Raw genomic sequence first — 14,529 nt, 5'->3', positions numbered from 1 at the left:
GGACCAAGTTGATTTTCTGGCTTGCTGTGTCCATTGTAGCATATTTTCCCTCAATGAAATGTCCCAAGCATAGTACCATGATGAGCCAAAGTATGAGGATAAAAGCACCTAATGTCACCCAAATTTCAATCCATGGAGAAGTTCCTTTGCTTTGTCTTTAAAAGTTTTTGTTGATGGCTGTAGTTCTGGTTCGCTTTGTCTTTCTGAAGAATCATCGAAGTTGATGAAGTAGCCGGATGCTGTTCTGTCAATTGTTCCAATTGCTTCTGGATTACTTTTTGCTTTTGGCTTTTGCTTTGTTTCATTAGAAAACTCTGTAGTTACATCATCGTAGGTTGTTGTTTCTTGATGAAAAGCTTTGATTTGGGTTTTAAGAGGTTCAAGTTCCATTGCTCTGTTGCATAGTCCTTGTTGTTTCACTATAGATTTTCCAAATGTGATCAGTCTTTCAGTTTGAACCTCTGTGGATGTAGCAAACTTTGGTGTTCTGCTACTTCTTGGGAGTCCACTTGGCCTACTATTTGTTATCGGCCACATGATTGTGGTTTAACCAGGTCGATGGATATGACTCGGTTCTCCTTTTTACCAGCAAGGGGCGGTAGCACTACTGATCTTGTCCCGTTGACAGACAAGACAGGAACTGCTTTTCTGTAAGAAGGCCCAAATTCCTTTTTACCGCGATCTTCTCTCTGACCAGATCCCCGACTTTTGGAATCCAGACAGGCCTTGCTGGGACAGGTGGTTTTTCTTCAGTGGTTGTTGGCTGCTGTTTCAACTTTATGTTGCTCAGGTCTTTTCTTGTTTCATTTAAGTCCTGTAAAATAGCCAAGCGATCTTTGATATCAAAACACTTTTCTTTAACCACTGAAGTCTGACTATCTAAGTCCTGGATTAACATTCTAGTCCCAAACAATAGTTCGTACGGACTGAGTCCTTTCAGAGAATTTCTTGGCAGGTTATTTAGACTACGTTGGACACTTATTAAATGTTTGACCTACCCAGCTCCTGAACCTAATATCTTTGCTGTTATAGATTGCTTTATGCCTTGGTTTTTTCTTTACACCATCCTGTTTCCCTCAGGAAGGAAGTGAGAAGAGTCCCGCAATGCAATGTTCATTCTGGCCAGGCACCCCCCATAAGCTGTTTAGAGCTAAAGGAAAGATTTTGATCAGAACGTAACATGCTTCTAGCGTATATGCCATTCTAGACTCGCAAATCTTTGTATAACAGTTCCGACGTCAGCCGAAAGTTGAGGTCTACTATATAAGTGAAAGTAGTCTTTACATGTTAATGTGACGCATTATTCATACTGGGTTTTTATTCTTTTTTTCGATTTGATACTTTCTGGAGTGAAACGCCATGATATTAAACCGTTTCTCTCGCCACTGCGATCTCTATAGCAGTCTGGGCAGTTTTTTACAAAAATGTGATGATGCAGGCTCATGCCTGGCCACCAGTACACCGATTGTAATTCTTCCAGAGAATCTTTTAGCTTAAGGTGTCTGAGACCCTCACCCATATGTGCGTCTGCTATTAACAAGCCTCTCCTGTCCGTGTTTGGAATTACTCTATCCCCCACTCCAGGGATTTGAGCAAAAGGGACTGAGTTTGCATCGATTATGTATGTATAATTGAGTGGGTAATTGATCGGTAGCGCTGAGCAGTCGCCTTTTGATGACGTTTTCACTGCCAGCACAGTTTCTCCGTCAATGTATTTTACTGCGCGCTTTTTTGTAGCTACGGAAGCCGATTTAGTTGCTACCGCTGTGGCTGTCTCAGCCAATGAATTCCCTGCAACGTGAACGCCATCACGCCGATGACTCAGTGAATGTATCACGTGAGTTTTTGGTAGTTCTTTCTGTAAAAGAACTACTTGTTCCCAAAGCACTTTTTGCTTTATTGTTGCACCTGTGTCATCTTTGTAACCGTTTTGAATCCATTTCTGTAGATCGTTATTGTATGATTTGACGCAGTAATACGAATCGCACACTATAAGTGTCGGGAATTCGCGATCGGCATTATCTAGCGCCATTTTTAACGCTATTATTTCAGTTTGTTGTTCTGAATTATTTTCTACTGAGTGTGTTTTTGTAAGTAGAGGTCTTAATTTACCTCCGCGCCACACTTCTTTTACAATTTCGCATGTGGCGTTGTAAGCCAGCTCTCCCCAAAACCGAGGGTTGAGCATGACCGTCTGTATATATTACACAGGCGTACTGTCGTAAAGGCAGAATGTCGATTGGCAGAGGGTATTCTCTCTCATATTCTAGATATTTTAATTCTTTCATTTCCGGGTCAAAATAGTATTTTACTTTGTCTGTAGCAACAGAATTTACCCATTGTATCCATTCTGGATTCAGTGCCGTTGTCGGTAAATTACATGGTGTTGTTAATGCCTCAAAAGCTGATTCTGCTGTTCTGACTGTAACCTGTCTACCGTCGGCTTGGTATTTTTCCTTTGCTACAGCTGTTTGAACCGCATGAACGATGTTTTCCTTAATGCTGAACCTTTTTTCAGCTTCTGTGTACAAATGTGATTTGTATGCAGTTGGTACCTTCTCTCCCTCATTAGAGGTCAGGTATGTGAATCCGCATCTTCCTGGGATGACTCGAATCACAAGGTTGCGTGTGTTGTCACGTGTTTGTAATTTTGTTTTAACTAACATATCTGTTTGTAAAGATCTCAAAATTTCTGTGTGTTTTTGAGTCCAATTGATTCTTTTAAAATCTGGTTTTATAAGATCATAGAGAGGTTTAACTCTCTCTGCATAATTTATAATGTAAGTTCTTCCGAAATTTAGGAAACCTAGAATTGATTGTAAGTTTTTTAGTGTTCTAGGTGCTTGGATTACAGCACATTTCTCTAGGAAATTGTCAGCCAGGCTTTTGCCTTCACTTGATAGTTCATATCCTAAAAACAGGACAGTTAGATGGGCAATTCTTGACTTTTTAAAGTTGAATTTGTAACCCTCTGCTGCGAACCCAAGTATTATGGTGTTCACTCTCTTCAAGTGAGTATCCAAGTCATCATCTGTTAGATAGATGTCATCGACATAAGATAATGCCTCATCATCATATATTTGTAGTAACTCTGTTACTCTTGCTGAGAATAATCCTGGGCTATTCTTGAACCCCTGGGGCAAACGGCAGAAATTTTTTTGGGCGCCATTTATTGAGAACGCGGTCAAATATCTGCTCTCTGGTGCTATGTTTTGACAGAAGAATCCATTAGAGATGTCTAATGTTGTTTTGTATTTTTTGCGCACTATGTTATTCATTAGCGCAGCACTATGCGAGTTTTGAACTGCAAAGGTTTTGCAACATGAGTTAAGGTGTCTGTAGTCCAAAACAAGACGATATGAATTGTCTGGTTTGGAGACAGGAAACAAAGGATTATTCATGTGTGAGGTGCAGGTTTCAATCACCCCCTGGTATTCAAGTTGATCTAGGATCTCTTTTACCCGTTTTTTAGCTTCTTGCTTAATTGGGTACTGCCTCTGAGCAGTAGGTTGTGATTTTAACTGGATTTTGTGAGGAGGAGAGTCCTCATCCCATCCCACATGGTTTTTATATAATGCAGGAGCTTGGGCTACTGCCCACTTTCTTGCAAGTGTATATTTTTTATGAATTGGAATATGATTTGAGAAGGCAGGCATAATTATTTCTTCGCCATGAGGGCACTCCCTGACAAACTCTGGTGGCCAGTCTCTTTCAGCTAGAAGGATATCATAGCCCTTGGAGAGATTATCCCAAAAGAGACCCCTTATTTTCCTAGTCTTATCCCCCTCTATACGCAATGTTATTTCATATATTTTATGAGGTTTGCTAACTCTGGTATCTGCAGTTTCCACCTGAATGTACTCATTCGTGTCCACTGTCTCCAGATGATTCATAAGGATCTTGCGAGCTATGCTCACTTCTGCTGCGCTGTCTAGCATTGTCTGAGCCCATTCTCCGTTTTTCAGCTGTGTCCTCAGTATTCTCGGCATGGTTGATTACTTTAATACTGGCTACCTTCTTTTTTGGAAACTGTAATTTTTTATTTTGATGAGCAGGTTCCTTGTCTTTCGACTTGACGTGCTCTTCCCTGTGCTCTGATCGTCCTCTTCTTTCCGATTTCTGCGAGGAAGTCTGAAAAGATTGAGAGGGACGTGTATCAATATCTTGATATCTATCAGGTTTCTTCAGATTATCCCTATTTCTAAGGTTGTATTTTTTCTCAGAGGGCTCCCTTTGGGGAGACTTGTGTCCTTGGTCTGGAGATCTTTTTTCTTTAGGAGTGGATTGTTTATTTCCATCCCAGCTCTTTTTTTGAGTGTTTAGATTATTTTTAATAAATATTTTTTCAGGTTTTTCAATGAGTTGGGGTTTCACCGGTTTTCCACCCAAACTATCTCTTCCTAGTTCTTCATAGGATTTTTCTATGATTCTGGCAATTTCAAATGGTTGGTCTGCTATATCTGTCTCTTTCAACCTCTGGCGGATCGCCACATTTGCTGCTTCTCCCTTTATATTGGCTAATAATATTGCCGAGACCTGCTTGACGTCTTTTAGTAATTTCATACCAAGAGTTAAAGCAGGTTCTGGACCGTATTCATCTTGAATTTGTTTTAGCACATCTGGTATTACTGACATGGATGGAACACCATGTGTTTTTGTGTAAATGGAAGCAAAGACTGTACCCCAAGTGTCACAGTCCTCCACATGTGGTGCGATTCCCATTGGAAGACAGATAGTCAGAATCCTGTGTTTCTCAACCGGGGTGGTATCTGGAAATACCGCCTCTATTTGAGTGATTTTTTGTGCTAACCAGAATGGAATTTGTTCCCGTTTTGCGGGTACTTTACCTAGACAGGACTGTATGTTCTGTGGTGTAATTTTATTTGTGTTCCCCTGGTGAGGGATCAGCTGTGGAATTTTAATAGCTGGTTGGACTGTTGAAGTCCACATTACATATTGGACTAATTGTCTGTGTATTTTAATTAGTTGTTTTAGCTGTACTAAAAGATTGGGTGCAGACATTTCTTCAATGTCTGGATGTGGCGTGTATCCGGATAGGACCGGCCACGTTGCTCCTGGTCTTCCTAGTGGACCGAGCCTGGTGATGTGATTATTATGTTTAAGGGCGCCATTAAACCAGAGCAGGTGCTCTTGGTATTTGAGTGGTATTTCCACCTCCTCGAAAGGAGTGTACTCATTAGGAGGTTCCTCTATTTTGTAATAGTGGAAGTCCTTTGTTACAGCGTTTGCTGCTGGAAAGTTTATCCATGAATAGAATACCTCTGTCTGCCGATATTCGTGTGCCTCAATTACGAATATGACTGTACCACCTCTCGGTGTCAGCCCATTTTCTATAAGTTTTAAAGTTATAGATTTTCTTATGTTGACCGGGATGAGTATTGCCTCCGGGTCTTGCTGTAGGAGACTATTGTCAGCAGCTAGGAGTTGAGCTGCTATTCTAACTGTCTCCCTTTCTTCTTCTTCAGCTTGTGACATTCTAAAGTCAAGAAAGTTATTTTATTTATTTGCAGATCAGGTTTCTATGGAAACAAAGATTAGATGCACAATATTTTGGAACAGTGTATCCTTCAACGTTGAATAAACCAAGAACCATACATAGGAGTCTCCTCCTACTAAGTTTGGCGGATATAACCTTTCACCCACTCCAGACGTATTTGGAGTATTATGGGAAAAAAGGGGTCTGTGTGAAAAAGCACGACTGAGTTACTCTAATGTCTTACGTTAGATTTATCGCCTATCCAAACAGTTGGGCGCCATGTAGTGTAGTTCCTATTATCCCAATAGGCTCTGCGCATTGGAATAATATCTTCAATAGTATAGACGTAGGATAGAGGTTAACTAGGTCTTCTACTGTCGATATTAGACTTAAAGTTATGTGTGTGCCAGCTAGCTCAGAGTTCACTAGAAACTTTCTCGAATAGACAAGGAGGAGTTTAACCTCCCTGGATAGACAAGAAGGGATTTAGTTTCTGACAACCATAGACCATGACAACTTTGCTCTCCCCTAATCAAGAGTGTATCTCTAGAGTCGTGTGAAAACAAAAGACAACTTATTTTACTCAGTCAGTTCAGTGCATTCTTAGTTTCACCAGATTGTAGAGAAAAGGAAGAGACGGGCGTGTTCAATAAAAAGATGTTATTTATTGATCAGTCTCTTTTCTCATACAAGAGAAATGAATCGCAATTTTTGCAATACTTATAGTTAAGTAAAGTGCATACAGTAATAACAGAATTATAAAATAATACTGTAAAAGCATTGATATGGTTTCTTATCCATATGATACCTAAAATGGATAAAATAGATACATACATATATACATTGACTAATCGTACTCAACTGGTGCTTCTAACTACGCCTACCCCAATGTACCTGACCTAAGCCTAATACGTGGGCGGGAGTAGATAAGTAGCAGTTTAAGTTAAGTTTGCTTTGCCAAGAGTCTGCTTCAAGAATTATCTACAAAGGGTTATTCAGTTCAGTACCTGGGATGTAGAAGGCTGGAGGGCTGGTATCTCTATCTCAGGTCTTGATATTCCAGCTGCCTGCGAGGGCTGCTTGGAAGTACCGGAGCTGGATTTCTCGGCAGGAGAAAAGGCAGCGTCTCTCTCTCAGCGCGTCAGAAAGGAGGGGCAGCGTCTGTGGGCTTCGCTGTCAGCTGGGCTCCTCGGCAAGTCTCGCTGCTCCAATCTTGTCACCACCTCGTGTGTTTGCTTAAGGCAATGTCGGTATTATTTATACCTGAAAGGTGCCGGGATTGACGTAAGGATGGACATAAATACGTCAATAAGGATGTCATACAAACTGGTCGTTCGCACATTCTTTACTGAAGTTCTCGGCTAAATCAAAACAATGGCTGTGGGGATTTCCCAGGTCGTGGTAGGTTTGATTTGTTTTGAGAACACCGTATGCCTATTAGGGGGCTGGAGAAATAGTGCTTGCCTAATGAGATGGCATGCGCTATGACCTAATCAGATAACGGGCTTCTGTGCCGTTGTGTGGCTAATCAGATAACGGGTTTCTGTGCAGTTGAATGGCTGCTAGTTAATTATTAACCAGACAAGGGTCAGAAATAGGGGGATCGATACAGTACCCATAGTAAATACACCACAACACGGGCCATTGTAATGCTGTGAACGTGTCTAGAGAATTGATCATGTTTGTCCTTCTCTGGCAGCAGCACAGATGGGAGGAGGACAGTCAATAAACTCCATGGAGTTTTTAAGGTCTGGCTTGACAGTGCAACTGTCACCTGACTTTTCACCCACACCAATGTAATTCTACAGTTCTTTGCTTCCACAAAAATACATATTCATTGCCATGCGATATACTTGTAATGCTTAACATTACATACAGCTTTCTTTAAAGCCAGGCCTGTTGGCATTGGCAATGCTTGCTTTTGAATTGGCACAGCACCACGCTTAATGGCCATTTAAACAGATTCACTGAAACTTATTTTCAACCACTGTAGATATTTGTGGAAGGTATTCTACTGAATAAGACGCCAAATTCTCAAAAGGTCAGCAACAATAGCAACAAAGAACAACAGGCCTTGGCCTACGCTTCTTGAACTCTACCAGCCCTCCTTTGTTTTGGCCCTAGATTAATTTCATGCTCTATGGATTTTCCTTGAAAAGGAAACCTGACCACGTGCATATTATCAAGACAGGCGCTAAAATTATCGCCGTTTTAGTGGCAGAAAACTACCGCTCAAACAGCGATAATGGGCTTGATAATATGCTCTATGGAATTCCAATAGAAGCCCATGTTAAATGTGAAGGACATTTAACCTGGGCTTCAATTGGAATTCCATAGAGCATATTATCAAGCCCATTATCGCGTTTTAGAGGCAGTTTTCTGCCGCTAAAACGGCGATAATTTTTTCGCTTGTCTTGATAATATGCCCCTTTGATTTTCTACACTGGTAACTATCTCATATTTAATTATGTTGTGTACTGTAGCCAACTTAATAGCCAAACCATTGCAAAGGCAGTTAAGTGGTTCAGTTAAATTGGAGAGGGAGTGTATTCATATTAGGAAAAGCTTGTTTTATTTAATTTGTGGCACAGGAATAATAGTGTCTGCTTCTTGCAGTGGGTGGGAATGCAGAAAGAAAATGTATTCTTGCATGAGACAATAAATCATCTGTCACTGGAGCAGGGAATTAGAAACTCAAACAGTGCCTAGATACCCCTAGGGGTGACAGTGTTGCGCTTTATAAATGCTGACTGATTGACATGTCACTTTTAGCGAAAAGCTTTGCCCTGTAGAATAGCCCACGTATCATTTATTGCTTCGGGAACCGTATTACAGTGAGTGTCTAGATAGCGCAACAGGCGTCTGCGTCCACTTCTTGCCTTTCCTGGGACCTTTTGTCATTAAAGAATGAGCCTCAGATGCTTGTGCTGCCCCATCTATAATATAGAACACACCAGTGCACATTTTGCGCCGGCACAATCGCAAGGTGGAGTACCCTCATTTGCATGGGGGCAATGAGGAACCACTTTGCCTCTGTACCTGAGGCACATTACAGATGTTGGCACAGGGGCAAAAAGGCTGTCAAGAGTTGCACAGACTGTGGGCCACAGAGAGCTCCCACTTAGAATCTCGCAAGGGACCAGTAGTGGTTGGTGGTGGGAGCAGCTGCTAGGGGGTGACGTGGGGAGGGGGAGGGGCAGGGTGAGGGGTAGTAATCTGAGGATTGCGGAGGATTACAGGTAAATAAACATATAAATAAATAAAACAAATTTCGTTGCGCGCACTGCATCGCATTTGGGGATGCAGTGTGTGCAACAAAATTTGTTTTATTTATTTATATGTTTACTTACCTGTAATCCTCCGTATTCCATAGATTACTACCCCCCACGTCACCGCGCGGCAGCTACTGCCACCACCGACCGCTACTGCCAGGGACCCCACAGACATTTCATGCAGTTAGGTGTAGTCAGTCACTGCAATTGCCTGCAGGGGAACTTCTGCTCTCTGTTCAAATGCAGGCCTGCCTGAAAGAGCTGGTTCCTCTTTCACTAATGTGCTGTTCCTATTGTGTGCACAAATTTGTGTCTGCTCTGGGGACAGAGAATTCACTGTAATAGCATGCTCTGCAGATGCGGCCCGTGCAGGTAAGAGCGGCGAGCCGGGTTGGGGGGGGGATTCGCCAGACAACCATGAGGGAAAGAAAGTGAAATAAACAATACTTTTTCCTTCTGTCGAAATTCCCGCCCGCTCTTACATGCACGGGCCACGGCTGATGCTCTGTTGTGGTACATGTCCAGTGCACCTAGCTAAAGGTGCACAGTGGCACAAACTGGAGAGTGCGCCCTCGTCTGTTCAGTATATTCCTAAGCCTTTGGAGTCTCAGATTAACTTGTTCAGCTTTTCACTCACCACAATTCATCATATATGTGTGGGATATTCATATCTGCCCTGACAGGACTGTTGAAAAATATTATGTGACATAAACATGATGGTGGATATTTTTTCTCCCCCTAGGAGTGTATGAGTGTAGGGCAAACATTTTATTATGCAGGCGGAATCGTGCGTAATTTCTAGCATCTGGTATCATGCTTGTTACGCGAAATTCCCCAAATTACACCACGTCCCATAATTTCAAGTTTGTTGTTGCAAAAATGTTATCGCTGGAGCACGGCAATAACGTAACCTAACAGGATGCAAGTGGTTGTTGCTTGTGGCATATGTATTTTTTTATGCTTTTTATTAGCGCAAATTATGTGGACCCATTGCATGCTGCTATAGTGCTAAATAACAGATTCACATTTTGCAAAACCTTTGATTCATTAGGTTTTTTTTATGTATAAATTCGGTGAACAAGTATAAAAATAATTATACTTAACATTTTTGCAGCACTGATTTATACCGAGGTAGGTTGGTGCTTCCAATGAACACTTTTTTAAATTCAATTGAAATGAAGAATGTTAATTAAGTGTAGCACATTAAAAGCAAAAACTTATGTGAAGTGTAAATATGACTTTTTTTCGTTTTACTTCATTCTTTTGATCAGTTTCACTGGTTATACACTCCATACATACAATAATATACTATTTTTGAAACATAGATATTGAGATAATCAATTTTGAAGTTGAATATGCAAATGTTTATACATTTCAGCACGGAGACGGATTTTGATGTTTATATTGTTGTCATTCATGCTATACTTACATCTTGGCAGCTTGGTGCTTGATTTACATCGAACATTTCCAGGTGTAAATCAGAGATTTTGCCTTCAAAGGGTGTCCTTAATACATGGGTAAGTGACTAAATAGTATGCGGTGCAGTGTGTGCCTAACATAGTCACGTAAATTATGCACACATAAGGCCGGAGTGAGAAACATACAATTCCGAAAATTAGCAGTTACGTCGAATTTCGAAATCTAGAATCACGAAAACAGAATTCAAGTAATATTCCCACAATGAATCCAATTTATGACTGCGGAAAAATCCACGAAAGCCATGTTTTCCACAGTGAGAAGCAGAAGGGTAGGAACTTTAGTGATGCCGCCGTGGAGAGAGATAGTCGTGGCTTTTGGAAATTCACTAAACAACCCAATATTTTTCAAACCGATTTGCTAACTTATATTTAGTACCACAAAAAGCTGAAGCAAGTTAGAAAATTGGGTGTGGAGAAACCTCCCAAACACCTCCTTACTTTCAAGAGCAATGTGTGAACATTTTCATTAACAAGGACAAATATTTTTTCACATGAATAAAACAAAGAAAATAAATCCAATGCTCAAATTCACAAATCTGAATGACTTACTCCTTTGAAGTAGGTACATAGCAGACAATGCGCAGAAGTAAGTGCACGGGTAGGAAAGAGACTGGAAATATATGTCATACATGTCGATCCTCCAAAATAAAGAAACCTATAGCAATTGCAGGCCAATTTCAGCAGCATCCGGCGCTCTTTTACACCTAATATTCACTTAATTTCCCCTGCTTAGTCCCCAGAAAACACAGTCCTGAAGAGACCCCGGATCTAGAGAGGGTCGAAACGCCGTCGACACCATACAAAAGAGAGAGCCTGAATTTAATTATCAACCATTGTATTATGCTCGTCCTTTTGGATTTTTACTGATAACCTGTTTTCCGTTTTTTCACACTGAGGTTCACAATAACACTCTAAATATGCAATTAAAGCAAATAGTCTAATGACTTATGCTTTAGGAAATACGTCTGTGGTACAGGCTGTAACTGCAGAATAAAACTACTTACTTTGGCTGGAGTAAGGTATATCCTTTATCAAAAAGTTTGTAGGAACTTTTTTAGGGAATGCTAATACACTATTGTGTATAGATAATCTGTAATAAATTGTATTGTGACTCAATGAAGGATCATGAATGAATGAATCTATCTTTGAGTAAGATTGAATCAGAGCAACTATCTGAGCTGCATATCATGTATCTTTCAAGATAAATAAGTTCCTTGTGAACATTGTTCTGTACTTCTCTTTGAGAGTGGTGGCATAATACTATACCCGAATTCCACTCAATGAGTCGACTTCTCCTAGGAGGAATCAGGAGGGCTGTTCCCAGACACAATTTTGAAAAAATGGGTGCCAAGTAGTGCATTTTAAAGCACAATTTTCTCATATATCGGCTCAAAAGCCAACCGTGTACCAAACCAACGTAGTCTCACACGCCCCAGGAGTCAATACAATTTGTTTTCAAAATCTGTAGTGGGTGCCCCCCACGTGTTATTCATTATTTACACTGTGCCAGGGCCAGCATGTTCTCATGTGATCAGACATACACACTAATACTGGTGCTTTCCCTGGCATTGTCAGGGTGTGCATTGTACCACTAGTGAATAATAGGATAATATTCACTGTTGGCATGGGACAAGGGGGCAGAAATCAAGGAGGCCGAAACCGCAACAACCATAAGTGTCAGTTGCCACAACACAAAATCTGTGGTGCATAGATTTCCTCCTTGATTTGCCAATTGAGCCCATATGTTGTTTACTTCAGGCTTTTGTATGTCCCAGGTGTGTGTCAGAAGGGTAGCCAGTCAATCCAGTGCAAATATGGTGAACACTCTCTTAAGTTAGCAGGTATTGCCATGCATTTCAAAATGTGTTTAACACACTTTTTGCGACATGCAAGTTACATTTGAATGATTTCTAAATGTGTTTAGCACACTTTCTTTACACATACATGTTACATCTGAAAGATCCAGGTGTAAGCGCTGCTGAACATGTATCAAGGTGTTTGAGTTTCACATGAAGGTTTTGAAATCAAAGAGATGTTTAAGAAAAATATATTAAACTGAGAAGTATATATATTTTGTTTTTACAAATACTCTAACCTAATTATGAATCCATTCACTAGATGTTACATAAGCACACATTGTGTAAATCACACCTGCACAACATGGATCGTTTTGTGGCTGAAACATGGATGTAAATTGTGATTTACACCCCTGCAAGAGATTTACTGGTGCAGTGGTAAACCCCAGAAGAAGAGACCACACATATAACTGTTACAACACACAGGTGAAATGTATTGGATAGACAGAAAATGCATCACCGCATTGCACAACTCAATATTCTGGCACCAGGCATAAAGGATTGAGAATACCAGAACAAATGCGATATGCACTCTGCCTGCACCTTTTTCCTCCCTTAACTCCCTTACTCCCCTTCACATAGATAAGCGGAGGAGCGAGGGTTCAGCTGAGGATATGGCAATCCATTTTTTTTTTTTACAACAATGGAGAGAGAGAGGGAAAAATAATAATGCTAGGCACTATGTGAGGTGGGAACTCCTGGTCCCCCAATTAATCTGGAAAAAACAATAGAGGAGTAACCCCTCGTGGGTAGGGAGAAAAATAACTCTCTGACAATGAGCACTAGTGCTCTGGTTAGCAAATTTTACCCCAACCTGTTACTGGATAAGGCATATCCTTATAGAAGACCCCTCACTCACCAACCTGGTTGGTGACATGCTTCATCATCGGGGTCCCACCCCATAAGCCGAGTGCCTACGGGGTGTGCTGCGACACCTGATTACAGTGGAGCTGGTTTCGTTTTTATGTGTTCAAGACTATCAAAAAATTGTGTATTAAAAAGGGCCAACACTACTCACTTCAAGTATTTAAAAACAATAATTTTGTATATTCACATTCACATAGCACACTTTCGCTATTTTTATATATTTTAATACGACTTTTTGACACCAAAGCCTTCCTAATTAGGCAAAGGTGCCACACTTGATTTTTACTAAGGGTTCAAGCGCTCAAGAATAAATACTTGAAGTGAGTAGTGTTGGCCCTTTTTAATACACAATTTTTTGATAGTCTTGAACACATAAAAACGAAACCAGCTCCACTGTAATCAGGTGTCGCAGCACACCCCGTAGGCACTCGGCTTATGGGGTGGGACCCCGATGATGAAGCATGTCACCAACCAGGTTGGTGAGTGAGGGGTCTTCTATAAGGATATGCCTTATCCAGTAACAGGTTGGGGTAAAATTTGCTAACCAGAGCACTAGTGCTCATTGTCAGAGAGTTATTTTTCTCCCTACCGATATGGCAATCCACCCATGACCTGCAGTGGGACAATAGAGTAACTGTTTCCAATATTTGCTGGGTGGACAAAGAGACTAGTGATGAAACCCCTGATGAGTATGACAGTAGAAGCGGTAAGTGTACAATACTTACACAGTGAGGAAGCTAATGCAAGAGGTCCACTTGAGACAAAAGTGGTCCCTATCCAGGGTTGGACAGGGCACCTTTTTGGCTTGCTCCTCATTGGTAACAGCTAGTCCCCACCAGAGCAGAGCTTCCTGTCCCCCAGCGCTCAGGTGGCGGCTGCTCCTGCTACGGAGTCCTGGTGCAACACCCTGGTGTCATTCTTCAGGGATAAAATAATTAGCATCCAGGAGACTTTTCCGTCATCTTCCATCGCTCCGTCCTCGCCGCCGCCTCTGCCCAGGGCAGAACCGGTCTCCCTTTTTTCTGAATTCTGTCCCATTGACCTTGTTGGCTCTCTCCGAATCCTTAAAGCCCTCAAGTCCGGCTCTCCCAATGATCCCTGTGTGGCCCGTCTTCTGTCTGATGTGGCAGTCACCATTAATTCAGAGGTGAATTTTTTGGTTAATAAATCGTTGCGGGATGCTTGTGTGCCGTCAGCCTGGAAGCATGCCCTGACCCTCCCTCTACTTAAAAAACCCTTCACTCGATCCACTGGTCCCGGAAAACTATCGCCCTATCTCACTTTTGCCTAGTTTGGCTAAAGTTTGTGAGGAAGCGGTCACATTTCAACTTACCAACTTTGTTGAGGGAACTGGCTTGCTTCATCCGGCGCAGTTGGGCTTCTGTGCCTCTTATAGCACGGAATCCGCCCTACTGGAAGTCACGGAATCGATTCGGGAGTGTCTTGATGCCGACGGGAGAGCAGCACTGGTCATACTTGATCTCTCTGCGGCATTTGACACGGTGCCTCACGCCATGCTCCTCGACCGCCTATCCGAAATAGGAATTTCTGGGTCAGCT

Source organism: Lissotriton helveticus, chromosome 6, assembly GCF_964261635.1.
Source record: "Lissotriton helveticus chromosome 6, aLisHel1.1, whole genome shotgun sequence".
NCBI classification, from domain to species: Eukaryota; Metazoa; Chordata; class Amphibia; order Caudata; family Salamandridae; genus Lissotriton; species Lissotriton helveticus.
The sequence above is the reverse complement of the archived record's forward strand: the minus strand, read 5'-3'. Positions refer to the sequence as shown.